Source organism: Pan troglodytes, chromosome 12 (genome assembly GCF_028858775.2).
Source record: "Pan troglodytes isolate AG18354 chromosome 12, NHGRI_mPanTro3-v2.0_pri, whole genome shotgun sequence".
Classification (NCBI taxonomy): domain Eukaryota; kingdom Metazoa; phylum Chordata; class Mammalia; order Primates; family Hominidae; genus Pan; species Pan troglodytes.
Window position 1 is genome coordinate 99,334,188 of NC_072410.2, and position 26,974 is coordinate 99,361,161.

At 51.6% G+C, this 26,974-nt stretch overlaps 1 protein-coding gene across 3 annotated transcripts in view; it reads right to left on the minus strand.

Annotated features, from left to right (window-relative positions):
- Positions 1-26,974, minus strand: part of KLHL29 (kelch like family member 29) — a 322,115-nt gene that overhangs the window by 180,214 nt on the left and 114,927 nt on the right. The window lies entirely within an intron of this gene.

Here is a 26,974-nt window from a genome sequence, read left to right on the forward strand (position 1 = left end):
TGGAACTCGAGAGCACTGAACCAATCCTGCTGCTTTCACCATGCTGTCAAGACCAAGCCGACTCTTCGCTGAGAAAGGCTCTAGCTCTGCGCCTGGAGATGAACAGCCTCTAAGTTCTGCTCACAGCCTCTAAGTTCTGCTCACAGCTTTCTAAGCAGGCAAGCCTTCTCCACCCACCCCAGGAAAGGGCAGTCCCTCCCTGCTCCGGGCTCCACAGTCTCCGAGCAGGCAGAAGGGATGCTGCAGACAGCATGGCGGGGCTTCTGTGCTGGGCAAGACCCACGAGGGCCCTGCAGACACAGTGTGGTATACTAATGCTGCCCAGCCCCCACCCTGGGGTGGCTGGGGGGCGTGATTCTGAGGGAGGGGCAAGCACATGCTGGCTCTAAAGGGGAGAAGAAGCAGGTCGAATTTAAGGACTGGAAAGAGGTCCAGTGTAGCTGGGCAGGGCCTGCTCAGGTGATGAAGCAGAGGCAGGAAACACACGTGTCCTCCGTGTGAGCCGTGTCTAGGGTCTGGGAGCCCATGTTAAGGAGCCTGGTTTCAGAATGGGCCAACATGGCCACCGTCGCCCAGTTCTCCTGGTTGAGGCTCCATCCCCACTCCCCACCCTAGCTTCCTAGCAGGGAAGTGACACAACACATGTCCACCAACGCAGGATACCAGCCCCGTGTGGTCACTGCTCAGCCCACCATGCTAACCCCCAGCACGAAACCCTGCGGGGGCTCCCTGTTACCCAGAGCTATGCTGGTAAATGTTTAACACCCGGCTCTGCTGGTGGTGGTGGACAAAAAAAACCCACCCAGACCCTGATGTGCATGCAGCATTCACCAGTTTCTGTTGTATAAATATTCCCACAGTGGCCGTTTCGAGCTACCAAGGTGCTGTCTCCTAATGAGGAGCTGGGAAGAGACGTTAACAATGGGCTCTTGGGAGCCACGGAGCCAACCCCAGCTCACCCCACGCTACAGACTTGTGAGCTGGGTGTGGAGGGCAGGTCACAAAGGTGCTGCTCTGGACCCACGGCTGCTGCTGCTCTATGACCATGAGGAGGCCAGGTCACTCTGGTAGGCAGAGGGCAGAGCAGGCCACCAGCCCACTAGGCTCCTCTCTCTCCCCTCCAACCTTCAGTGGTTTTTCCCACCATCTGCTGGATCTCGTCCAGACACCTCACCTGGAATTCAGGGCGTCTCAGGCTCTCTCCAGGCTCTCCTCCCCCGGCCCCTGCAGAGCCCTCTGTACCAGCCTCGTGCCTCCTCGGCGTTCCTTAGTCACGCATGGGCTGTCCCGCTGCCAGGCCAAGAGCGCAGCATTTGTGGTCCCTCTGCCTTCGATGCCACCCCTCCCGCATGCCCTGACCACAGCTCTGGTTTCCCCTCCCCTGTGACGCTTCCTCCGACTGCCCACGTTCCTCTGAACTGCATGCGCTGGCAATGAACACCACGACTGCACGTGGGCATCCCCTGCCAGGCTGCACACTCCGTGCAGCTTCCTCTAGAACAAAGGCTCCAGAATCTTCTACTCAATGACTTAACACTCCTCACGATGGGATCCCTATTCCAGGTTTTTCCTAACCTGCTTTTCCCTTTCAGCCTTTACCTTCCTCTCAAGGAAGCAGAGGAGGGCAAACATTAGGGCCCAACATCCATGCTTCTGAGGACACAATGGCTGCAGGTCCACGGATGTCAGGGACGTGACTTGCCATGGCCAGACGAGGCCAGAAGGGTGGCTGGGTTGCATCGGGAGGAAGCTTCGTGCCAGCTCCAGGCCACAGTAAGACAATCACATCAGGACAGGTGGGGCCTGGGGCAGCAACACAGGATCCCTAGAATGAGCCCGAACAGGTGGAAAAAGGCAACTGGGCGTCCTGCGCACCTGATAGCTTTCTAAAAATAGCGGGTGGGCCCTGGCTCTGCTGGCTCTCCTGAGGGAGGGGCAGGGGCTGGGGCTCACTCGGCCTCTGGGGAGCGAGGAAAGTCCCAGCAGGTTCCATGCCTTACTCTTCCCAGGCAGGGCAAAACCAGGCCCCTCGCCGCCAAGCTCAGGACGGGGGTCTGGGCCTTGCTCCTGCATCTCCTCCCCCTTAGCTCCATCCCACTGCCTGGCCAGAAGGAACTGTCCCTTGGCTGCTGGTCACGCAGGAGAGAGAGGAAGGGAGACAGGGCAAGAGCAGATGCCAGCAAGCTCCGGGCACCATTTCTTCTTGGCCATGGAAGCTGGGTACACAGACATTCTCCTCAAACCAAGGCACTGACGGCACTGAACAGAAATGTCATGGTCTGAAGCCACGTGGTGTAGCGGAAAACAAGAAAAGAAGAAATAAATTCTCTGGGCCAAACCCCAGAAGTGTCCTCTGCCCTCCCGGTCCCGCAGGCTCAGGGACAGGCAGTGGGCAAGGAGACAAAGAGAAAGTTCTTCTCTTCCAGGCGTGGGCCTGGCCTTAGCCTGTATTCTCAGTTCTCAAGTCTTCTCTGGCTTTTTCCTCCCTCCTGTGTGCTGAGACAGGAATACTTAGCTCCCAGCACCTTGAAGTCAGGCATTTGGCCTCCCCTCCCAGCATCAGTGCCATAGCTGCACCTGGAGTGCTCAGCTGATTTGAGGAGATCTTTTAAAAACAAATCTCATTCATTAAAAGTAACAGTATGTATTCTTACGAGCCAGAATGTCAGCACATTTTAGAGATCACTAAGTCATCCAGCTGAGAACCAAAGTCTGAGAGAGTTTGGATAAAAAAAATTACAGGCAGCAAAATTACTTTTAAGATCCCCATGAAATAGAAATGGCCTCCCTCCCCACATGGAAAATGCCTTCCAATTCTTTTGCTGAGAGGCAGGAAGCCTGGGAGGCTTTTGTTTTCCTGTAATATTTTCATACCAAATGTGTTCTGCTCACCATGAAGTCCTTCAGAAACTTTGACTTTTAAATCCAGCTTTCTGGACTCTTGGGAGGGACACATGCACAGCACTGGAAAGGGTGGCAAGGCCAGCAAAGAATGGAACAGATCGAATCAGAGGGGTCCTCTCCACCGCCTCGTCCCTCCACCCACCCCCTCTCTGAGTTGAAGGCCACAGATGCCCGCAAGCATGTTCCTCCTCACTTGGGCAGAGCAGAGATCATGTTGCTGAAATGTGACACCCAGCCCACTGGCCTGCTAGCCGCGTGGCCACCCTGGCACCAGTGCACGCGCGAGCCGCCCACCCGTGAGCCATGAACATCCAACACCGTGACTCACAGCTGCTGCCCTCCTTCTCCTGCCGACGCCTCCCGGGAGCCCGGGGCAGGACCTAAAGGTATTTCCCGGCCTGCTACTTCCTGGGTCTTCCTGAGCCCCTCCGAGCCAAGGCCGGCCCAGCAGGCGCCTGTGCTTCTGTAGTCTCTTCTGCCCTGCCCGCCCGCTCTGGGTTTGGTGTAATGGAAAGAGATGTGGATGAGGAGCCGGGCACTTGGGCCTGGGTGGCTCTGCCACTCCCTAGCACAGCACTGAGCAAGTCATCCCCCGCTCCAGCATCGGCTTCCTTTTCCGAGAAATGGGAACACCTGCATCTCCGCTACCTACGACACAGAGGTGTCATGGGGAGAAAAAACCCTAGATGGGGAAGGCCTTTGGAAGAGGAAGGCATGCTGGTAAAAAAACTCATTCACATGACAGAGCGACGCTGGTGGTGTTTAGGCAAGCTCCCGAAAGACGCATGGAATCTTCTCTTTACGAGATAAGTACTTACTTCAAGGTTCCTCTTTCCTCTTTGGTAAAAGGAATTGTAGAAGCGTGCCAAGTCCAAGCAGTACAAACAGCAAATAATCACTTGGAAGAGAAGCTTGTTGAAATGAGTCTTTGCTGGGGACAAGGCCGGCTGGCAGGCTTGGCCTATAAATCATTGCTCCCTCGTCGGCTTATTGGCTCTTGCAAAGAGATGAACTCAGCTGACTCTGACATTTCCCAGCTCCTATGACTGTGGCCTGCACACAGTAGGTACTTCCTCAATGTTTGTTGAACTGAATAATGGCAAAGGCAGCTGGGAAGTATGAGGGGGTAAAAGCCATGTCCACCCAAATAGGAGACTCACTACGTGAAGCCAAGGCGAGGAAAAAAATCCAAATCAGACGTGGCTTCAGTCTGTAGCCAGAGTGCAGTTCATTCCTGCCAGCCTTAGCTGAAAGGGATTTTGGCGGGGGGAAGCTAAGGGAGGTTAGAATTAACATACTTACTGTATTATGTTGCAGCAGTGATAAGACTAAAATTTTAGGATTTTCTTAATGAGACTCCTGCATTTACTGGTTTTCCTTATCAGCACTGGCAAGAACCACAGTTTAGTATTTATGTCCTTTGCTTTAGAATAGAGGAAGGATCATAAGAGGGGTTGGAAAACTTGCTCTACAAAATGGCTCTGCTCCCTTTCTGCTCTCGCTGTGGCATGCAGGCCCTCTGCCCCAGCCCACCCTGGGGTGGACCGTGCTGCCGCTGACAGGCACCCAGGCGGCAAAGCTTCCTGAGTTCCGGGTTTGCTGAACAAAATGCACACTAGTGCTGGTAAAGAAACCAGTGGAAGTGAGAATGCCAGGCAGTTCTGAATGCCTCTGCCCCCCAAGGTTCTGAGAACCATCCCCCCTCCCCACTAAATGCCCGTAACCACCCCCACAGGCAGGCGCATAGATTCTAACATTCAGTTCTTCAGAGACGGCTCTAAGACCTGCTCTCGTGGTCAGCTCCACAGGGAACGCAATCAGGGCACTGACAAAGTCGAGTCCATGCAGGTCCTCACATCTGCACAGCACTGGTCACCTCTGCAGGGCTGGGCTTACTCTGTAAACTCTGTGGCGGCGGCAGGGGAAGAGCTGCACGTCCAACAGCCTGGCCCGGAGGTGGTAGATGGCTTTAGAGAGAGTTGCCACTGGAGTCAGGAATAAAAGCTCGGGGGTCCAGACTCAGGGCTTGGGTTGGAGGAAAAGAAACTCTCTCTCCAGAGACTGAGCCATGGGTTTCCCCACTCATACTCAAGGCTACCAGCCTACTTTGTGGGAAGAGAACCCAAAAGACCCGCCTCACCTTCCCACCCCACCTGATGACTCTCCAACCTGCAAAAAGCTTTTTTTTTTTTTCCTGATCAGATTTCAAAAAAGTAAAAGGTCTTCCATCTGCCCAGAAATAAGAACAAGCATCCTTCTTTGATCCCAAACATAACCAAAATTCAAAAAGCAATCAAAAGAGCCTTAAAGGCTGGGTGTGGTGGCTCACACCTGTAATCCCAGCACTTTGGGAGGCTGAGGCAGGTGGATCACTTGAGGTCAGGAGTTCGAGACCAGCCTGGCCAACATGGTGGAACCCCATCTCTATTAAAAATACAAAAATTAGCCAGGCGTGATGGTACACGCCTATAGTCCCAACTACTCAGAGACTGAGGTGGGAGAATTGCTTGAACCTGGGAGGTGGGGAGGTTGCCATGAGCCAAGATCATGCCACTGCACTCCAGCCTGGGCAACAGAGCTAGACTCCGTCTCAAAAGAAAAAAAAAAAAAGCCTTAGAATAAACACACACTGAAGCTTGGTGTTCACAGGCAAGCCCCAGCATCCTTGTTCATAGCCTATGGATGCTTCCTTTGCAAACAATTCTAACAAGCAGGTCCACAGCAGGTCAGGTGGGTACTGGTGCTTTAGGCAACAACAATGACCATGGCAAGTTTAACGAATGAGAATAAGGGGAGATGCAGAAAGGCTGTGAAAAGCAGGTGCACAACCTTAGTAAGCATAGTGAGCTTTGACCATTTAGTTCAGGGGCAAACGTCCCAACTACCTCTATGGGACCCCTGAGTATTGATGCATCATTGCATAATTAATGATACTACTAAGGCCACAGACTGCTTAAGAGTGTGGGCTTTGGAATTCAACAGAGCCTTACATCCTGGGGGCTCTGATGTTTATCATCTGGCTGCAGTCTATCGAACAACGTGCTGAAACTGAGCCTCTGTTTCCTCCCAAGAAATGGGGTACAGGTAGTTACTACTCTTAGCTATGGGGAGGATGCTGCTGCCTGCAAAGTGCTCAGTGTCTGGGTCACCTGGAGCATGTTCCCTGCAGAGACATCAATAGACACCAGGGAGGAGGCAGAGAGGAGCGGCTACTGGGCCTGAGGATGCTGAAGGAGCTCATGACTGCCCAGCTGGCCCAATGCAGCACATGGACCTAGCGGGCAGGCTGCACCTGCAGCTTCACTGTACTAGGGAGAAGGCCCTGACTCTGAAACCCTGTGTGAAGTTAGAGCACCCGTCCTGCTAGAGGTTTCTGACATGGTTGAGAGGAAATAAAGTCTGCTTAGAAACTTCCAGTGCATGAACCTCGCCTCCAAGGGCGCCATGTAGGAGTCCCTTGTCCTTCCTCCTGCAGGCAGAGCTGGCTAGGAGGTCTTGGGCCACAGCCTTCCCTGGGAGTCCTTCTGCATGGCCTTCTGCATGGCCACAAGGAATGCCCTTGGGGAAGCCCCTCGAAGCAGTCCCCTCCCAGGTTACCTCCTGCACGTATCCCACACCACGTGGCAGGCAGGGGGCGGATAGACGGATACAGGAATATCCACCATCGACTCTCCTAATTCTAGCCATCCGGTTATGTACGTAGCTTGGGGTAAGGCAAAGAAAAATATCTGAGAAGATGGAAACACCCCAGGTGGGGGGGTCTTTGTAAAATGAAAGCAGTAATCAGAATTTGTATATGGAGGAAAGAAGACAATTGTGGAAACTATGCATCCTGAACTCGGGTTTATGATAATGTAACATTTCTAGCAATAATATTTGGGGAGGAAAGACAGATGAAAATGAACTGAACTTTATTCGGGGATCTCATTACGATGACTGTGGTTCCTTTTGTTAAAATACTGAAATTCCTATAATGAGATTTGTGTTGTACTAAGAAGAAATGTATGAAAGAGTCACCTTAAAGCATGGGAAAACTTTCATCCACTGTGAAACCAAAGTTTCTTTCCTTAAAGTGTTGGGAGTACGTAAATAGTCCACTGAAAGAAAAGACTTGTATAAATAATCACCTGCGCCTGTCCTTCCCAGTGGGCTCTGACAGTGCCATGGTCTCAGGGCCCAGGAAACAGAGGTCAGGGCAGTGGCCTGACCTTGGCCTCCAGCAAAGGGAGGGAAATTCCAGTAGGCCCCCTCCTTGGATTCCAACACAAGCAAACACAGCCAGCTTTGTTCTTACTTTCCTCCATCACCCCGGCTGGGAAGGCTTTGCTTTTGTTTGAAGTAGTCAACGAATCACAAGGCCCTGAAAGCCCCTTCAGGCTCCTTTCCCTCCAGCCCTCCCTGGGTGCAGATCAGGCACCTGAGGCCCTGGAAGGCTTAGGTATCTGAGCCCGTGAAAGCGCAGAGGCCAAGCCCAACAGAATTAACACGATGAACACCCCTGCCCTGTACCCCGTTTTGAGGTGGATTTGGCCTGGTCTGGGCTGCTTTCTATTTAGCAGAGGGCTTCACCCTCACCTGGGGTGGTCGCTGACCACCTTCAATGAGACTAGGAAGTCTTCAGACCCGTCCTTCTCTCTCTGCCACTCCCTGACCTGGCTTCTCTCCTGGGTGGATGATACCAGTGAAAGGAAAATATCTTGGGGCCTCCAAAATCTCTAAGGAAAACTCAAGCTGGAAATTGCTTAGGGCAAACCTGCCTCCCATTCTATTCAAAATAAATTTGTTCATTAATAAAATCAAGTTCATTAATAAAAGTTCCTCTGCTCACTGAGATAGATGCATATCTGATTGCCTCCTTTGGAAAGGCTAATCAGAAACTCAAAACAATGCAATCTTTGTGTCTCACCTATCTGGGACCTGGAAGCTCCCTCCTCACTTTGGGTCTCCCTGCCTTTGCTTCAAGTTGTCCCACCTTTCCAGACGGAACCGATATACTTCTTACATATATTGATTGATGTCTCATGTCTCCCTAAAATGGATGAAACCAAGCTGTCCCCCGACCACCTTGGGCACATGTCGTCAGGACTTCCTGAGGCTGTGTCACAGGCGAGTCCTCAACTTGGCAAAATAAACTTTCTAAATTCACCGAGACCTGTCTCAGATTTTCTGGGTTCACATACCCAAGGGTGGTTTATGCCAACACTCCCTCTGCTGACAGCTCCTAAATAGGGCAACACCCTGGTCCTGGGCCCAAGCCTCATTCTGCTGCGGGGCTGGCCAGAGTTGGAGGGTGTGGCAGCAGCTGTCTAGAGGCCTTGGCACACTGGCCAGGGGGAGTCATCGGATGCCATGGGAGGCAGGATTCTGGGTCTGAGCTAGCAGGTCAGAATGCCTGGGTGGGAGGGAGCCTGGGGGGGAGGGGAGGACGGGGGACCTGGGACTCTGGGGTATTGCCAAGGCTGACAACATAGGAGCTGGATCTGGCTGGAAGAAGTCATGGGTGGATGACTGGGTAGTGGACAGGTCCAAGACTGACTAGCAGAGGGTCAGTGTCAGTTTACCTAGGGAGGCTGTCCCCACTTGGTGGCTGCAGCTTCTGACATAGCCTCTGGGCACAGACCCCACAGAACATCAGAAAAGCCTTGAGACTGGAAAGTGCATTCCAGGGCGTGGTCTGTGCACGACTCCCAGAGAGGAGAGAAGTGGGCTCTCCACATGCCGCCTGGCAGCCCAGCCCTCACTAGGCCCACAGAGCAGCCCCTTTCCTTGGGTTAAGGATTGCCTGGGGGAAGTCACTAATAAAAAGAAAACATTTTTCCAAGAAAGCAAAGGAGACTGAACACTTTGGCTGCTTCTGATGCCTGCTCAGGACATCTGGAGCCACTCTCTTGGAGGATGGTCACCCAATTCATGCCATGGGGATAGGAGAACGGAAAGGGACAGCTGTGGGGTGGCTCAGACCTAGGAGTGACTGTGGAGGGCAGGGGATGGCCGGGGCCCTGGACCAGGTGCATGTGTTGGCGTGTGCAGCTGTGGACCAGGCCCAGTGGGGAGCAAGCACACGCAGTGCTTGCTGCGTGTGGAAGCTGGTGGGGAGCTCAGGTGTCCTGGGTACTGGCCAGGGAGTGCTAAGGTGTAGGACATAGCACTCCAGGAGGGACAGCGCCCACACCAGCATGGAGAAGGTGCACAGAGGCTTCCCGGAGGAGACAGCTGGGGTCTCTTTTCTAGGGTTGCCTTTTCTAGGCCAAGGAAGTAGCAGAGGCAGAGGCCCAAATGGGGCTCAGCAGACAGAGGAAAGCGAGGGCCTGAGATCCGTGAGCATCTCCTGGGGAAGGGAAGATCCCCCCTCTCTTTGCAGCCAGGCTCTTGCTCCCTAATCCCCAGTGGCCCAAACACTTGCCCTCCCAGAGGACCACTGGGTTCTCTCACGAGTCAACGGGTAGGCTCCAACTCTTACATCTTTACTTCTAAGCAAGGAAAATAACAACAGGTCACAGTGAAAACTGCTTAAGACTGTTAGGCGACATTTACAGCGTCAGGGTCATGTGGGAGGAGGAGCCATAGGCCAAGTCTCAGGTTCCCTCCGGGCTGGGTCCCCACGGAGGGGCTGAGGAAGTTGGCCCCCAGCCCACCGGACCTGTCTGCTTTCCCAGAACAAGGATAATTCAGGGGGTTACTCTAATTACTACTTCTATGCTCCCCTTTCTTGAGCATTTATGATGAGCTACACACTATCTCATTTAATCTTCACAGTCCCCTGGGAAAGGGGACTTCTCATCCTCCCCGTTTTGAAGAGGAGAACACTGAAGCACAGAGGTAAAACATGACTTGTCCATGAGGGTCTGAGGGAGAACAAAAATACCTACTTCACTCTCCATCTCATTGACCCCACAAGGCTCAAAGAATGGAAGGCCAGTGTATCTTAGAGGCAAGAATACACTGCACTAAAGTGACTTTCCAGTGGTGGGAATGGGCCCAGCCAGTTTTCTACCACAGGGAGCTGCTGAGCAAATGTGCGCTAGGAGCAGAGAACCCTGGGTCTCCATCCATGGAGACCCAGACATGAATTCCATTAGGAGAAAAATGGGCAACATGAAGCAGCCTTGTATCCACTCTGCACCTGCATGTTAAAAAGATGGGAAAAGATTCTGGAAAGGACCAAATTTCAAATGTTATATTAGTTAGGTTCTATTTATTTATTTATTGAGATGGAGTCTCGCTCTGTCGGCAGGCTGGAGTAGTGCAGTGGCACGATCTCGGCTCACTGCAACCTCTGCCTCCCCGGTACAAGCGATTCTCCTACCTCAGCCTCCTGAGTAACTGGGACTACAGGTGCATGCCACCAGGCCCACCTAATTTTTGTATTTTTAGTAGAGACGGTGTTTCACCATGTTGGCCAGGATGGTCTCAATTTCCTGACCTCATGATCCACCCGCCTCAGCCTCCCAAAGTGCTGGGATTATAGGCATGAGCCACCGCGCCTGGCCTAGTTAGGTTGTTTTTAAAAGTTTCTGTCAAATGGCTTCTGTTCCTAAGTTTAAAGAAAAAAGAGCTCAGCGGATGGCAGACCCCCGGGCTGGAGGAGAGTGGCTGAGAGAGGATGCGCCTCTGCCTTCCACGTCCACAGCGGGCACAGGGAGACAGGGCTTTCTGCATGAAACCTCTCCCTGGACTTTGCAGGCTCCGCACCACGAAGCAGCTGACAAACAGGGAGCTCTGCACTTTCCCTGTGACAGGAAGGTTCTGGACCCAGGCTCTTGCTCCCAGGCACGTCCGTCACCAGCCTGACAAAGCCCACGCTGCCTCCTTTGTCTTCAGAGATATGGGCTGGCGGGACACCACACGCAAGACTTGGTTCTGCTCTGAGGGTCTGGAGGGAATCCCTGCCTCCTGCCTCCTGCCTCACCCCAGATCAAACTGTGAGGCTTTGTAAGCTGAGATCTGTTCACTAATTCCTCTGTGGCCTCCCCAGTACCAGGGCAGGCACGGATGAGGGCCCTGGAGGACCTGCTGATTGGCCAACTGGCTCGAGGGTCCACTTCCCAGGCCCTTGCCTATGAGCTGCTTGAATTCCAAGAAGTCTGCCAAGAAGTCAGCTGTTTGTAACTCCAAATGTATTTTCCTGTAGAGACAAAGCCATCAATGGCCATGGGGCTACCTGGCTAGACCCCAGAGGCTGGTATAATCATAACCTAGCTTGCTGCGCCATGGCACAAAAGCCTGAATTATGTGCATTGTCCCTGGAGGGTCTGCTGTGTGCAGGGGAAGAGGAAGAGAAAGGAGTGCGTCCATTTTGTTTCTCGGTGCTGGGGGCGAGCTTGGCTAGTGTAGCATTCCCACGTGTGTGTGCGCGTGTGTGTATTAAGGGGAAGTTTGTTAAAATAAATGAATCTGGAAATCATGACCCTTGGCCTTGAGCAGTGCAGATGCTAGGCTGTGTGCAGGGTGCTGCCTTCGAATAGTTGCTCCTGGTCAGCCCTTCCCAGTCCTGGGCCCAGCAGGTGCCCATGGCCCCAGAAGCAAGGGTCTTCTGTAAGTAGAGCCCTGCCTTAGCTTCTCTCCTCACTTCCTTTACTGCTCAGCCAGCCAGGCTGGGCAGGGCAGGAGGGATCCATAGTTCTCACTGAAACTCAAGTCCTGGAGCCTCAGAGAACCCTTCTAAGCTCTAGGAGGGAGAGGGGACCCTGCTGTCCAGCTCAGCATCTAATTAATGCCAGGGCTTGTACAAATTGACCAATAGACTATAGCTTTAGAATCACAAAATTGATTCATTTATTTTTTTAATAAAGCATGCGTGACTAGTCCCATGCTTTGTGGGGATAGCTATCAATCAACACGGCAGACCAGGCTCCTTCTGTGCCCACTAACTCACTCATGGAGCCACCACGGAGGAAAAGCCACTCTGCTCAGATGCCGTGGGGGGCTGCAACTTCTCAGATCTAGTCCTTGTGGTTTCTTTGGGGAGCTGTCTATGAACTTGGTCTAAGTCAATAAACAATTGTATATTAATACAATTTGGTGCTCTCTGCACTTCATGTGCCATTTGAGCATTCGTGCCAGTTCCATTTAGATCCTCGTTCACAGGAGACCTTCTGTGGGCCAGGAATTGTGCTGGGCATGGGGGATGGTCAGACAGATAACACAGTATTCCTGCCTTTAAGGGTAGACCTTTACAGTTTGTTATAATTGTGACAAGAGTTACTACACAGAAAAACACAGGAGCTGTGGAAGTAGAGACAGGGGCCCCCCAAGGCCCACAGGCACAGCTGGAAAAGACTTCCTGGAGGAGGTGGTGCCTGAGCCAAGTCTCTGAAGAGGGGAAGCCAGGTGAAGAAGGGGTAGGGATATTCTGGGCAGAGAAACATCCTTAGTAATGAAATAGCATGTATGTTGTGCTCAGGAACCGGGAGGGACTTGGAGTAAATGAGCAAGTTGGGAGTAGAGGTTGTGGGAGTGGGGGTCAGAGGCTAAGACATGACCCTGAACACCAGGTCCTAGGGTTCAAGGGGATATGGGGGGCTTTACAGGCTGTTCAGAGGTGGTCCTGTTGAATAAGGACCCTCCCTTGGGCTGTGGTGGTAGAAATGCGAAGAGGGACAATTTGGAGAAATATCCAGAAAGTGATTTGGGTTAGAGTTGGCGGTTAACTATCAAGTTCATTAATTCATTCAACGAACAGTTCCCAAGTGTCTCTGTGTGCTGGGCTAGTGTTGGGTGGAGGGAAAAAGACATGTCTCAGATGAACCCTAGTTTTTAGGCTTGAGAGGCTGGGGGAATGGTGGTGAAATTCTACTGAGATTAAGGACATAGGAGGAGGGACAAGTTCAGGGAAGTCATTAATGGAAGTGCAGGAACTGGAAGGATGGGTGGGTTTCACACAGGTGAAATAGACAGAAAAGAGCATTCCGGGTGGAAGAACCAACTGAAGCCAAAGCAGCAAGGATAGATGGAGCGTGGTCTATTTTCATGAAAGAGAAACTAGACCCTCTTCTTCGAGTCCAGAGGTTTTGAATTAGGAGAATGACAGATCACCACACCCAGACACACTGCCCTTCTTCCTAATGGTGCCTCAAAGAAATCAAGCAACATCATCCATTTACTGACTGACAATGGCAAGATCCAGGCCACATGGTCAAGTGGCTGCTTCTCAAATTTGCAGACAGAGGTGCCAAAGAATTCTGTCATCAGCTGTTCCTAGATCCCTGCTGCTAGTCTTCACCTACAAAGTCCAGTCAGGGCACTCATCAGGGTGGGGGAGAATGAGGAAGAAACGTGCAGGAGAGACCAAGGCAATTTCCAGGAAAACCATAAGCCCAGCCTCCTGTGGGGCCGGCGTCTGCCCACCCACCTGGCACTCTGCACCCTGAGGCCACTTAAGGGCTCTCTGATCTGGGGCACTATAGCTCTAAGGTCCGCTCCTTATCCTCCCCTGCCCAGGTCTCTCTCCAATGGAGCCCTGAGGGTTCCAAGAACTGGAAAGTGGGAAGCCTGATGCCCAGCTCCTCAGATGAAAAACAGGCAATTGCATTTTCTTGCTCCTTGGAGGCTCCTCAACCTCACTCCCTGGCAGCATAATTACAGATGCCTCCCCCCTTACAAACCCTGCCTACGCACTGCATAAAGGAATACAATTTCTGGCTGTCCAAATTACAAGAGACCATAATGCGCAAAAGCAATAAACACAGGTTCTAACAGCAATCAGATACCACTTATCGTAAACAATGGTTTTTGTGATTTATTGCGTTTGAAGCAGGTTCAGCATTACTCCTTAGAAGATTTGGTTATTCTTGTTTTCAAGCAGAGTTGCCGGCAGCCAGCTGACGTCAGATGAAATTGCTCAAGTGCAGCAGATTTTAAAAATAAGGCCTACGTGTTGTTAAAATAATAATCATAGAAAATTTGGGGTGGCTGTAGGCTGACGTGGAAAGTCTATAGATGGAGCCTTTTGGGATTTTTAGGCCCTCTTGCCAGAGTCCACACCTCCTCGGTGGGTCCTGCACCCAGCGCATCCTCGATCCTAATGCCCAGCACTTCCGATCTCTCCCTCTGCCCTCCTGTCCTCTGAGTGACGTGGGAAGGAGGAGGAGACTCGTAACCAGCTGACAATCCTGTCAGTTTGGATTATCACGTCAAGCGGTTCAGCTTACCTGCTCAGGCCTTAGTTAGTACTCAGGTCCTGGGAGAATGTAGAAAAGTCAAGTTTAAACAATGCATTTGAGCCAAGAGTTCGGTAATGATCATCCAAAACGAAACCTGCCTGGTTCTAGCAGAAGCGGCGGTCCCTTCTCTCCTGGACCTTGACCACCCTGACAGAGGGCGTGGCTCAGAAGGCAAGGAGGATTTCCGAGGGCAGGCATTTTCAAACTGGCTCAGAGGAAGCCTCAGATCCCATATGGGTAATTCAGGGACTCCAGAAAGAAGCACCTCTGCTTCGACCAGGGAGTTCTGCCTTTATTCATTGTCTCTGGCAGATTTCTATAAGATTGTTTAAGAAAAAAGAAATTGGATTGCAGAACTAGTCCCAAAATAGAAGTCAGCAAGTTCTGCCTCTCTGACCCTTTTTCCACCCTCCCCAAATTTAACATTTCCCCACGACTTAAAAGTGCAGGCAAAAGGATGAACCCACTCCAAGACGGTAACTACAGTGAGACCCTTTGAGAAGCACCACTCTCTAAGGAGGTGTGGCCCTCTCCCCTCTTGGGGGTCACCACGTGTGAAGCATGCCAAGGATGGCTGACAGTGGACTCCCCAAGCCTCCTGAGCCACATCCCACAGCCCACGGCCTGTGTGCCCCCAGGGACTGGGTTTGAAGGGACACATCCTGGCGTGAGGCTGAGTCCCCACAGCATGCACAGAGAAGTACGACACGTTGTCACCTGAGTGGACTGTTAGTGCCTGCAATCTCCAGGGCCTGGAAAAGACACCCTTTAACCAACAGACAGCCCCCTCCAGACAGAGGCGCATACACAGCCCCGTACCAGCGGATGCTTCATTTCAGTCTGGGAGGCAAAGCTCTCTGTTCTTAGCTTGGAGCAGAGAGCAGAAAAATCACTGAGCTATATAGATCACGATAAGGAAAATGGATTTGTTAGTGACTACCCAGTCCTTAGAGAACAGCCGTGATATCTTGTTTGAAGTAAATTCACAGAACATCACTCATTCGGGTGGAAAAAACCATATTGATCGCTAACATTTATTGCATACTTATATTCCAGGTACCATTCTAAACTTCTTTTATAATTAGCTTAATCCTTGCCATATCACAATGTGATAGGTATTTTTATCATCCCAATCTTTTTTTTTGAGATGGAATTTTGGTCTTGTTGCCCAGGCTGGAGTGCAATGGCACGATCTCAGCTCACGGCAACCTCCACCTCCCAGGTTCAAGCAACTCTCCTGCCTCAGCCTCCCAAGTAGCTGGGATTACAGGGATATGCCACCATGCCCAGCTAATTTTGTATTTTTAGTAAAGACAGGGTTTCTCCATGTAGGTCAGGCTGGTCTTGAACTCCCGACCTCAGGTGATCCACCCACCTTGGCCTTCCAAAGTGCTGGGATTACAGGTGTGAGCCACTGCGCCTGGCCTATTATCCTCATCTTAAAGACGAGGAAACTGAGGCTCAGAGAAGTTAGGTCATTTGCTGAGGTCACCCAACCAGTAAGTGGAAGTGCAGTTCCAAAGTCTGCTGCATCCACTGCGGGTTCCGTCACCACCATGCATGTTGTTTTCCACCAAGAGCTGACATATTTATCTCTGTGTGGTCTCCTGTCAACTCTTTGTTGGCCGGGATCAATATGTGTATAGGAAGACAGGTGGGGTGAATACTGCTTAAAACAACATCAACTCTCACCTGCTGGAGTCAGAACTCGCCACCAGCACGTGTTGTTCACCAGCTGGGTTCCCCCACCACCCCCACCAGCCACACACCTCCCTCCTGAGAGATAAAGTCACCGCAGCCACGAACCAACACAGAACATCTGAAACTCTTAAGCCAGCAAACCTTTGTTAAGTGACGATGTGTCAGGCACCGATATCACATCCCCAGACAGCAAACACGAATTTCAGAAAAAACAAAATTTGTGTTTTGATAAAGACAAAAGGGATACACTGCTCAAAGATACTCTCAACGCTGAGATAAGTTTTTATCCAGATCCTCCTATCTCCCAGCCTCCCTGTCCTCACACACAGCTAACCCCCAACCTCGAATCATCTCTGTGCAGAGGAAGACGTGAGAAACGCCACCTTCCAGGGACTGTTTCCCTAACACTCCCTGCTCCATGGGGACCCACCTTCCTTCTCCAAGCTCCTGAGGCACTTTTTGGTCTGCGCCCTCCATCTGGCCGGTGATTGGATTATTATACTGCATGACACTTTCTCTGATTGTCTTGTGCAGGTCTTGATTCCTTGACTAGGGAGCTCCTTGAAGGTGAGGCTGTGCTGTACCCTTTATTTACCCATGCAATGGCACTTCAGGGGGCACCACTGGGAGTCACCTGGTGAGCTTATTTAGTTTATTTAAATGTCAAATCCTGGGCCACACTCCTAAAGATTTTGACTCAGTGTCTCCAAAGTTCACATTTTTATCAAATGCCCTAGAAACTTCTGATGCCAGAGGTCTGAGGGCCCTCAGAAGGAACCAACCCTGCCATCAGCTTCATCTTGGACTTCTAAGCTCCAGGATTGTGAGAAAATACATTTCTGTTCTGTAAGCCATACCCTGTCTGTGCTACCTTGCTATGGTGGCCCTAGCAAACTAATACAGCATCCACAGCAGATATTTTGCAAATATATATTTTTTTGTCCAAACTCATATTGGCCAAACTGTTTGACTGCCTGGAATTCTTCACCAGAGTATTCCCACCCCAGGGCAGTGACGTGCTGTCCCCCAGAAGCCTGCCAGTCCTGACTCAGCCGCCTGTCACTAGGGCAGGAGATGGCTTGAGAAGGCATCTCTCTCAGCCCTACACCTGCCCAGCCTTGGGATCCAGCCACCACTTGTCTCCCTTAGGGCAGGAGCCGCCCTCCCTCTGGAGCTCTAACCTCTTGTCATTGTCACCAGCCACTCACTAAGCTCTGCTCTCTGGGCTAGGTGCCACCCAGCTCCTGCTCCCTCCCTCCCAGATAAGCCAGGCATTATTGCTTGTAAGACTTGGCTGGTGACAATCGGGGGGCCCTGTGGGCAGACCCTCAGGAAGGGGGCAGCTCTGCTTGTCCCTGCCTGTGTTTAAGGGATGGACAGACCCATAGCAAAGCCTGTTGAGGCTTGCTCACAGGGACAGCTCACCATCACCACCATCATGGCTGGGGTGGCCCCACACAGCAGGCCATAGAAGGGTCGGGTGCTCACAACTGGGGCTGAGCTAAGGGAGGGTGTCCTGGGATGCCAGCCCTAGAAACTGGATACTAAATGAGGAGGTGGCTCAGCAGCAAACCTCAGCGGCCCTGGTGCCCCCAGTCATGCTTCTTGGTTAAGTCTCCCCCATCTTCCAGACATTTCCTGTCACTCCCCAATCCATCCCCTGCCATAACCACTAGAAATAAGCTCTTCTGAGGGCAAGATTTCAGCAAACTCCCCTGTCACTGAGCACATGGCCTCACACTGAATAAAGGGTCTTTAGGATGCTCTCAGCTCCACCTCCGTCTCATTTCCTCCTCTCCTTGATCCTGTTTTCTCCCTGGGGTATGGGTGACTGTGTAGCCAGTGTGATTAACTCCGCCGGGACCATAATCTCAGGAAGGAATGGAATGGAAATCATTTTTGGAATATAAATCAAATAGAATTTCAGTTGAAGTTATTTAAAAGAAATTAATTGACTTGTACTCGCCACAATACACTGATAAGAGTTCATTGCCAGGTCCGTCAGGAGGAATGAAAAAACAGTTAATAAAATTCAGCTGTCAAAAGCAGCATGCAGCTGCTCTCCAGAGGCCTCCCACCACCCCCCGGGTCACAGCGGGTGGAGTGCACTGGTTTGCAGGGGCCAAGCTCAGGCTTTGCTGTATTTTTCTCTTGTGTAGGATTACTTGAGTTTTAATACTATAAGATTCTTAGGGCTGAGACTTTTTCCCAAGCTGCTTTGTATTTCTGTATTGCACCATGCACACAACTGAAGGAAGGATGCCACAGATATAAGACTGTTTTTGCATTCAGTAATTCATTTTCTTTTTTCATTTGAAAGGCCTCCTGAAGAGATATTTCTTCTCCCCCTTATTGACTGTAATGACCTTAAAGAGGAGGGAGTGGCGATATTTAATTAAATATACCATCCGCCCCTGTCCCTCACTCTCCCAGATCCACAGGCAAGAATAAGTTATGAACTTAAACACACACACAGAGTAAGGCAAGGGAAGGGTAGACTCTCCACACAGCAGTCCAGTGAAGATCCTGGACATGGCAGCCAGCCCCATCACCCCACCCACATTACAGCACTTCCCAGCCTCAGCTGGGTGTCATTTGCCTTTCTCATAAGAGATGAGAGTCCTTGCAGTGTGGAGGCAGAAATAACCTGGTATCCCCAGGTCTCCACCAGCCGCAGTCTTCCCGGGCGCCTGAAGCAGCTGCTCCCGCCCTGAGCCCTTCTCTTGCGTAGAATATCTGGAGCACCCAACATCACACATTCCGGGCCTGAAGGAGCTGATGGACATTTTATTTTATTTCTATACCGTCCTTGGCACTTCCAAGCAGTAACCCATTTGATTCTCATGACGGAGGTACATAGGTACTATTTTTATCATCCAAATCTTTTACAGATGAGGGAACGGAGGCACAGAGAGTTTAAGTCACCTACCCAAGGTCACACAGTAAGTGACAGAGCCAGGATTGAAACCACCCGGTCTAGCTCTAGATTCTCTGCTTTCTCCATGACAGGGAAGCTGCCTTTTGCTGTGCTAGGCTGTGCTTTATGTTAAATGTCCCTGCAATCAGGGATAGATGTTGGGAGCTGGTTTGCTGAATTGCCTGTATTGAGTCCACAGGTTGTGGGAGCCCAGTGTGGGGTCCCACCTCAGGAATCTGCACAGAACAGACACACAGGCATTTTATCAAGACTTTGGGTTTTGTCTGCAAGATGCGGGGATCCCGCGGCTGAGACATTGTGGCAAACTGCAATCTCAAGTTCTTCTAGAACCTTGACACTCCCCCATCAAGAGGCGGAGCCTAATTCTCTCCTCTTGAATCTACGTGGACTTGTGATTCACTTGTAACTAATAGAATGGAGCACAGGTGTGCTTCTGAGGCTAAGTCCTCAAAGGCAGCACAGCTCCTACCTGTTAGCTGGGACCCCTCCTCATGGCCCTGAGCTTCCGTATGAGCAGAAAGCCGGGTGGAGGTCCCATCGGGCAGCACTACTGCCAGCCATCTGAGTGAAGATGCTTTGGAGGATCTCCAGCCCCTGCAGGTGGACCACCCAACCTGTGAGTGTTCCCAGCTGAGGTCCTAGACACTGAAGACAAGCTCTCCCCACTGTGTTCTGTCTGAAGTCCTGACCTACAGAATCTGTGGGAGTAGTAAGACGGTTGCTTACACCTCCAGGTTTGGGGTGGTTTGTTACACAACAGGACTGGAACGGTGTTGAGCCACAGTTTCTTGGGTGCCTGCCACTGGCCACTTCCTTCCTGTCCTAAGCATGGGGTCTTAGGGGCCTCAGACCCAGGCCCCTGCTGGGAGGCTGAGAATAGGGACCCTATGAGGAGCATGCTTGAACCAGGAGCCGTCCCTAGGACAACATTAACTTCTATGGCCTTGTCTGTATTTTCCAGTCTGAGTGTCTAAAATCTGCTAAAAATTCCCAGTTTGATTGGCAATCATTATGGCAAATATGTAAGTGGCCAAAGATAACAAAGAGAACTATACAGCCATGGAAGGTCAGGCTAGAAGTGATCTTAGCGACCTTTTAGCCCAACCTCTCACTCAGATGGGGCAACCGAGACACAGGCAAGGGAATGACTTGTCAAAGGTCAGAGCAACAACAGAGGCAGAGGCAGGAACAAACATGCTGCTTTGGGTGAATTTCCAAAGGTCAGGCCCGAAGTGAGGCCAGGTCCCTCCAAACTGCTCCCAGAGATGCACATCCTGGGTCCCTATCTAGGCTTGAGTCAAGGGAGGGGTGCAGTCACACTCAAGAGCAGACGTTAAACATCTAGATTTCAAGAATGTAGCCTCTGCCGAGAGGCACTACAAAGTCAGGGTAGGTGAGTCCCAGGTGCTGTGACATCCCCGAAGCCAGTTGTTGTTGTTGCTGTTGCTCTTGTGACTGTCATTAAGGACAGGCAGCAGGAGAGGGAAGGACAGAAGGACACCCGTGCACTGTGATGCTGCTCCGGGACGGGGCTGGCACTGAGGCCATTTGAGGCGGAGATAAGAAATGGGTAATCTTATTATCTGGTGGGTCAGCACACACAAACAGGCCCCTGAAATGGGCCCTGCTCCTTTGTTCATTTTCTTTCTTACCTTAGCCATTCTGCAAGTCCCTGCTATTTATTTTCCTGCCTCTTATGTTACAGGATCTGGATGCTGATGGTGCTTACAGGTGTGTGGGTCCCTGCACCAGGAAGGCTATGATGGCATGCACGGGAGTGAGCACCACCAACAGCTGGGCACACCCGTGCAGGTCCACCCAGGCAGCGATGTTGAGCCAGAGGAAATGCGGCTGCCTTCAAACTTTGATTAGAACCCCAGGGTCGGCTGCAGTCTAGCTTTGGTCACAGCTTTTCTGCATTCTATAAAAAGACTCTAAAGGCTCTGAGTGTGGAAGGTTCTCTGGCATAAGATCAGCATTCTTCTCCCTTTCCCAAATCTCACTCTGGGAAGGCTATGCAGCTCTGGAAGAGAGACTTCTACCCCACCCTGTAGGTGTCAGGGGTTTTGGCATTCAGCAGAGCTGGATGCAGAAGGCAGGCTCATGATTCTTTTGAGGAGTCAGGCTGTTCAGGTTTGCACTCCTGGGAGCTTTGATGGTGTCCCCTACACGGCTGGAACCAGGAAAGGAGGAGCCGGTGGTTCCTGGAAGAGAGGCGATGGCTGCTGAGCCAGATGGTCCCATGATGTAATGCTCTGATGTAATGAGTTCCCTGCTGCTCCCCGTGGCTGTGGCTGCAGCCCCTTTAAATGTCCTAGTGTGATTTCAGCAGCCACGAAGAGGAAGGAAACAGCCTTGAGTACCCCACTTGGATCAGAGTGGTCAAAAAGGGAGGAGCTAGGGTCCTTGTCCCTGGCAAGGCGGTGGAGTAGCAACAATTAATAAAAGACCCTACAGGAGCAGTGGCTCTTGGGGGATAAGGATCAGGTTGAAAGGTCCTGGCCTGTGCAGAGATTCTCTCCCCAGTGGCAAGCTGTAAGGCCTGGCTCTGTTACTAGGGAAGGTATTAGTTCCATGGCAGAGGTGCATCGTGGCAATGTGTCTCTATCAAATCTGTAGGTGAAAGGTCAGGCCATAAGCCTTCCTGTGCCTTCAACTTCGCGAAGATAAGCTGCTCTGTTGTCTAGCGGATGACCTGTGAACAACGGCAAGCTGTCCAGCCTGTTGCAACATGAACCAAAATCATGCCCATCTGGAATATGTCTGGGCCCGCCCACCATTCCCAGGGAAGTTTGCCTGTTTTCTCAGCATTTTCTTAAAAGAAGATGAAAGGATACCAGGGGTTCTCAAGCCCAGAGTGCTCCTGTTGCTGCAGAGTGGCTGGTAATGAAGCCGTTCCCCAGGCCCCAGCATGGTCCTCGTGGTTGGGCTCTGGGCTGCATGATGGGGGGAGGCTGACCTAATTAGCCTGGCTGGGAGCTGCCTGGCATTGGCAGTGATAGACGGAACATCCTCTTCAGAGACCCCCAACGCCCTTTGGTTGCTCCTGAACTGGGTCAGGTGTCCTCTGAACCCACCCTCTAGGGGAAGGGCTGGGAGGACACTTCTGATGTAAACCCAGAGCACATGCAAGTTCAAATCCCCACCATTCTCTGGCCTCTCTTCCACGTGACACTGGTATGGGGGTGCCTTTTGAGCATGTTCCTTCCAGTCACCAAAGTCAGTCTAGTAGGAGCTTCCATCTGTTCTCTGGAACTTTCTGTAGGTGGCTCTCCAGGGGTACTTGGGAGGACTTCCCTGCTGGACAAGGAAGCCCTGGCAAGGGACCTGGGTGGGGGCTTTGAGAGGCTGTTGGGATGCAGGGATGGGGCAGCCATGCCTGTGGCCACCCAGACAACCTAACCAGAGTCCACCTTAAGAGGCAGAGGGATGAAGCCACATGTGGAAAAAAAAAATGGGCAGGAACAGAGGGGAGAAGCGGCACACCTGCAGCCATGCTGCCCCTGCAGGAAGGGAAGGAGCGGTGCAGGGAACTGGAGAGGCCTCTGAGGAAAGTGTCCATCAGGGCCCCAGCCGGGGAGAGCCTCTGAGCACATGCCTCGAGAGAACACCTCCACGGAGGTCGGGGAGGCAGCTGCTAGGGTCCAGGGGACAGCTTGCCAGGACAAGGCCTGTCTCCTCTGACACCCTGCATCACAGGGCTCTCAGATCTCCTCTCAGTGCCTAGGCCTCAGTTTCTCCACCTGCAAAGGCCCCTAGCAGCAGAAAGTGAGGGACCATGGTGAACGACACTTAACCTCGAAGGGAGAGACACTGTCAAATATAGTGTATAAAAAGCCAAACACGAGAGAAGACAGAGCATTCTGGTAGAGGGGAGGAGAGGATTTAAGGGTTTTGTTCCCAGTGGGAAGGTGAGAGGCAAAAGGATGCTCTGAAATGACTGTCCCCCTCATGGCAGCAGGTGGGCAGATCAAAGCTGCTCAGTGCCTGCCCCGTGGAGGCTTCGGTTGGCTGCCTGGGAGGAGCTGGGTCACCAGGGCCATCAGCCGAGCTTGGTGGTTTGAGGAGGAGAGGCCTGGGCACATTCAACGGCCAGAATGGCGGCCCACAGGCTGGGCACACAAGGCCCCTGAGCAGACTGAGGGGAGCTGCCACGGCTCCTGACTTGTGCCTGGCACATGCTGGCTCGAGGACAGCCAGCCCCAGAGGCCCAGAATTACTGAGTCCAATCCAAGCCCAGCCCTGGCACTAGAACCTTGCTCCAGCTTCTTTTTCTGGCCCAGTTAGTGCCTACCCCCTTCCAGTTCCAGCTGCAAACAGGAGCCATGACTCTCTTTCAGGGAAGGCTGGGCCTCTTTCCCTGCCCCCTGTGCCCCCTCCCTCCAGCCTCCCTAACTGGAAACACTGGGACTTAACCATGGAAACCCTAGGGAGGCCCCGGGGCTCCAGACAGCCGCCTTTGCTGCCCAGAGGTGAGGCCTTGCCTGAAGCTCCAGGCTTCTGACCCCATGGGCAGTGGGGCACCCTGTAGACATCCCTGCCTGTAGCTCTTCTCAGTGCCTAGAAGTGGCCCCCACTCCGACCCTGAAAACTCCGGAATGCTAAGGCTGGTGGGCGATCAGAGCTCTCACCCTCTGCTTGAACTTTTTCCAAATAAATTAACGTTCTAGATCTCTGACATTTGTCTCTTTAAGCACAAATATTAATTTTTAAAAATTCTAATAATTTTTTTTGCTTGAGCACACTTCTGGAACGTATTAAAACTTATCTGGCCCCTGAATACAGTATACGAAGCATAACCTTCTCTTCCCTCGATGACCTGGGATTGCTCTCAAGAATACCCATTACTGGCCTGAGCTGTCACTGCCTCCTCCCGAGGTCCCAGTAGGATGTCCAGACACTGCCTCTGGTCAGCCCTGTCTTGGCCCTCAGGGACCTCTGGCTGGCTTGGAGAGTGCTTTTGTGTGGCGTTCCCAGCCCAGTGGGTTCATCTGGGCTGGAACCAGAGGCTCCTAGTGGAGGAGGGAAGGATGCAGACACAGCAGAAGCATTCTATCATTTGAACGCCTGGGGTCTGCCTCCGCCTCTCTTTAAACAAAGATGGCAATGTGTGCAGGACTGTGTGGACTAGAGGCCTGGCGTGCTGTGCTCTGAGACCTCCTGTCTGTGTTTCCTTCCTCCTTCGCTGGCAGCTGCTGCCAGTCAGGGTCACAGAACTCACTCGTCACCTGTGGCCCTATTTTATCCATGGGGGCCTGGGAGGAGCTGGAACATGGACAGGGGCAGCTCCTACCCAACAAAGGAAGGGCCTCCTGGCCATGGTGCCTCTGTTCTGGATGAGCGAGGCTGCAGCAGTCTCGGTGGGCTCGTGGTGTGTAGCGGCAGGGACCCTATGAGGAGCCTGCGTGAACCAGGAGCCATCCCTAGGACAACACTAACTTCTATGGCCTCGTCTGTATTTTCCAGTCTGAGTGTCTAAAATCTGCTAAACATTCCCAGTTTGATTGGCAATGATCATGGCAAACATGTAAGTGGCCAAAGATAACAAAGAGAATTATAGAGCCATAGAAGGTCAGGCTACAAGTGACCTTAGTGACCTTTTAGTCCAGCCTCTCGCTCAGATGGGGCAACCGAGACACAGGCAAGGGAATGACTTGTCAAAGGTCAGAGCAACAACAGAGGCAGAGCGAGGCCCAGGCCAGCCCGGAGCAGCCATCCCCTGCCAGGTCTCCTTCACAGGACAGCAGCCTCCACTCGGATCTGCCTGCCCTTGCCGTAGCTCCCTGCATTTTAATTGCTTACTCCTTTTCTTATCATGCCCTGGGGTAATTTTACAAAGAGCACAACTACGACATTCAAACAAAACACATCTACTCTCAGGTTATTTTTCCTGATGTAAATCCTTATGATTAAAGAGGAAAATACAACTGTAGGTAAGACAGGCCAAAAAAAAAAAAGAAAAAAAAGAAATATTTCAAGCTTGGCCATCCCCAACAGACCTGAGTCCTGCTAGAATTTTAGTGACCAAGCCAGTGGAGCCAGCTAGAGAGGGCTGAAAAGGGAGAGACCTAGAAGGGGCTTGGACCACACTGCAGCCTGGCTTCTTCTATCTGGAAGTGTCCGTGGTGCTTGGAGAGACAGATGCAGGGTGCGGTTGGGAACCCCACAGGTCCCCCATAAGAATGTGGAGTGGCCACCAGCATCATGGGAATAAGACACACACCATCTAAAGAGATCAGCAAAGCGGCCCAGTGGTGGTTTGAATCCCTGCTGACCGCCTGCGCCTAGTGACAGGTGCTGGAAGGGCCAAACACGAGGGGGATGAATTGGTCATATAGGTAGATTTGCAGGAGTTTTATTTCATGCGGGTCAGAGGATGAAGGGGCACAGGGGCCAGAGCCGTCTCTGTCCTCTGCCAGGTCCTGTGCAAGTGTCCTTCCCCTTAGGGGCCAGAAAATCTGGGGCCCCCAAAAAGGGGGGTGGTAGGTGTGGGGAGAGCTGCTGAAACACCCGACTCCCTCCCGGGAGAACCGCCCACTAGTGAGCCTCCGAGCTGCGCGGCAGCGTCTCAGGAACACACTGTTCTCTTTGTTGGGGCAGAAATATGTTCGATGCTGATTATGCAGACCGATGAGTAGGCCTCTCTCTCGCTCTCTCTCCCTCTAATCTGGAGTCCTCCTGCTCGGCGGGCGCAATTGCATGCAAGCGATCCCGGAAAAAGCACAGAATGAATTTTTTTGCCATCCATTGTTCTGGAGGCATTGCGAATGTCTGACATTCCAGGTGTAGAGTTGTGTAGCTGACTAGACTTCAGACAACCTCCCGGTCTGAGCCAGGAGCACTGCAACCTGCGAAGAATGTGCACCCGGCCTGGCTACACAGCAACAGCACCCGATGGGCCCAGGAGCCAGCAGGAGACCTTTCTTGGAGGAAGGAGTCTTTTTTCTTTGGTTTGAAAATGCAGGTGATGTTTTAAAATTAAAATTAAATTAAGATGCATGTTAAAAACAAACCATCAGTGGCTGCTTCTGGAGGCAGGGGGATGCCTGGGAAGGGGCACGAGGGGGCTTTCTGGGCTGATGGGAATGCTCTTTTACTTGATAGGAATGTGGGTTACACAGATGTCTGCATTTGTCAGTGCAAAACTGATTGAACCGCATGCCAAAGATCCAGGCATTTCGTTGTAGAGAAGTTACATTAAAAACAATATTTAGAGAGGACCTATAGGCTGTCAGTGGTAACAAAATCTAGATTAATGAGTTTTCCAGATAAAAACAGTAACAGTTAAAAATCACAAATGTTTTTAGTTTTACTAGTTTGAAGGAAAACGAAAAAACAGCAGCGTTCTAAAGCTGAGTGAACAAAGAACTCCAAATTACTTCAACTCTTTTGCTGACACAGGCTCTTCAACCTGAACATCGATGATCGGGCTGAGCGATAATGGAATTAAGCATTTTGACTCCAAAGTCCTGTCCTCGATGCCCATGCTATAGGTCTATTTCCACTGCTGTCTCTCGGCCGCGGCTATCTCCCACCCTCAGGGAATGTGCCTGCACCTGTACAGCCTCTTTCCCCGGGACCAGCTGACACTACAGGGCATCTCAATTAGGTTCAATTCAATTTGTATCAGCCCCCTATTCCAAAGCAGGAATAGGGGGCTGATACCAATTGGACCCGGTCTAGCAAGGAACAGACCCTGAGATCCCAACCTGGGCTGGAAGGGAATCTGCCCGACGTGTTCACGCGGGGAAGAGTTGGGGATTTCTGATTGGAGTCCGGGCCATCAGCCACCCTGAGTCTCAGAGTGGCTCCCGTGTCCCAGATCCCTGAGATGACCCAGTTCATCCCAGGACTGACACCCTCAAACTACCGCAGGAAGTAATTTCAGCTAATCAAGCTGCTCGTCAGCTCTCCAGACTGGGCCACCACTTTCCCAGACAGCACACACAGGCCGGGAGATGCTCCGCCGCAGACAAACAGATGCGATTTCCACTTTTGTTCTCATTAAACAGTAGCATAATCATGATTTATAAAAATATTCAAATCTTAAAAAGCATGTCAAAGTGCAACCTCGTGAACTGAACTCAAAAAAGCTACTCACTCCACGTGCAGGATTTGAAATCCTGATTTCTCTTTTATAAATTGTCACAAGGGGATGAGGAGTTAGGGAAAGTAATCGGTTTTTAAAACTGTTTTCTTGGAAATAGTAAATTATGTTTCCAAACTCAAAATAGTCCAGTTTTTTTATAAACCTAAAAATCAACTTCCA